Raw genomic sequence first — 2,373 nt, forward strand, 5'->3', positions numbered from 1 at the left:
ATGATCTGTAGCAGGAACGGATCCGGATTTCAGGGTTATTTCCCTTCGTCGGCGTTCGACAGTCACTGACCTTGGTGAGAGAGACAAAAACCTGGCAATCTTATATCTACTTTTCCAGTTAAATTCTTCACTGATATCGAAAAGGTGAAAACAAGCAATGTTAATTCTCTAAATGAAGTATTAACAGTAACTGCACGATAAAGTGTGGCTGACCCCTAGGGGTGGATGTTACTGTTGCTTTTAGCCCCAGGAGGACATCTCCTCCAGCTGGCTTATCGACGCACGACTGTGTCCTGTTTGCCAAGGGACACCATGATATATATATATGCATGTGTTTGTATATGTTTGTGTGTCTGTGTTTGTCCCTTCACCATCGCTTGACAACCGATGCTGGTGTGTTTACGTCCCCGTAACTTAGCGGTTCTGCAAAAGAGACCGATAGAATACGTACTAGGCTTACAAAGAATAAGTCCTACGGTCGATTAGCTCGACTAAAGGCGGTGCTCCACCATGCCCAAAGTCAAATGACTGAAACATGTAAAGAGAGAGAGAGAGAGAGAGAGAGAGAGAGAGAGAGAGAGAGAGAGAGAGAGAGAGAGAGAGAGAGAGGGAGAGAGAGAGAGAGAGAGCAAAGAGTATATATATGTGTTGCAAGAATAAAGATACACATCTTAAAAGTACAGAATGGAGTAAATAGGGAAATAACACACACGAAGACCAAAAGTATCACTGAAGTAGTTACAGTTGTGTGACGTAAGATTTCCGGACAATGGACATGAATTAAGATAATAAAATAAGAACAGTAATAAAGGAATGAACAAAAACATATAGTGCTTGTGTTTATTTGGCAAACAATGTCCATCCCCAAATACAGCAATACATACACGCACTTACATACACATCTTTCTTTCTCTCTTTGATTCATCAGCCCCTCACTATCACATTAGCTAGTACAATAAATACCTACGTCCATTTTTACCTCTAGCCAGTAAAGATTTTACCTACGTCCATTTTTAGAAACCATTATATCTTATTATTCTTTCCATACCTTTTGACGTTTACTACTCACTTTAGTGCACTCCAATTACCGTTTTCTTCACCTATCTCCCCAACTTAGTACATTTCAAACATATCACTCCATCTCCACTTCTCACATATATTCCTTCCTTACATTCTAAGCTCTTCCTTCTACTCCTCCCCTATGTCTTTTATCCTGATAGATCCCGTCTCCTATACCTCTCACAATATCTTGACCACCATCTAGCACTCCATTTTTTCTTCTTTTTTCGTTATTGTACCCTCCCCTTTTCCTTTTGACTAATACCATTCTCCTCCTAACATACATTCATATCTATTCTATTCTCTCTATGTACTTACAGCTACCATTAAATTCTCAAAATGTCCCTGTAGTTAAATCTCTCATATCGTCTCTGATGAAGAGATATCCCTAATATCCCAAAAACAGTTGAAAGACTACCTTTCTCTTTACAAATGTCCTTTAAAATTCCTTACAACTTTAGTTTTGCTGTCCCATTTATTTAATATATATATGTATATGCCAATAGAGAATGAGTCGGTTTCTAAGCAAGATCCAAGGCTCCTTCATTGGAATTTCAGCAACTCCAACAGGATATTATTGCATGTATGAGTGTATATGTGCAGTATTTGGAGTCAGTGCTTGTGTAGAATTGTATATTTTGTTTCCTGTATTTATTCTCATGCATATAGTTGCATGTCTAGATATTCATATATACACTTAAATGATAAACCCCTGGAACGTTTTACAAATCATTTACAGTTTCACTAATGACTTCGAACTGTAGTTTTCGAATCAGCTTTCTCCTTTCTGGTTTTGATACGCCTAATGTCTCAAGACTGATACGTAGGCAATGTGTTACATATCACACTGCGCCAATAATCACAGGTATTCATAGGTTTAGCGCCCAAAGGTTTTTAATAACTTACACCACTAAAAAGAAAGAAAGAAAGAACAGGGAATGAAAACTCAGAAAACTTCGAAGCGTTAATATGTAAAAGTTAAAAAGATCTTAGCCAAAATTAATGTGAGTTACCAGGTGAAGCTATATAAACACAAGAAGTGCAAATAACAGTTGTTCTGTTGACCCCACTGTGGTACTCACTGGTTCACGAAAACAAAATAAAGAGGATGGCTAGTGAAAGTTAAATGAAATAAACTAGCAATGAAACGGTGGTACTCAAGCATGGCAACAGACATTGACTAAAACAAGTAAAAGTAATATATACATGCACACACACATATATACGCATACACTCATAAATACACACACACACACACACACACACACACACACACACACACAACATATGTATATATATATATATATATATATA

This window comes from Octopus bimaculoides, chromosome 5 (genome assembly GCF_001194135.2).
Source record: "Octopus bimaculoides isolate UCB-OBI-ISO-001 chromosome 5, ASM119413v2, whole genome shotgun sequence".
Classification (NCBI taxonomy): domain Eukaryota; kingdom Metazoa; phylum Mollusca; class Cephalopoda; order Octopoda; family Octopodidae; genus Octopus; species Octopus bimaculoides.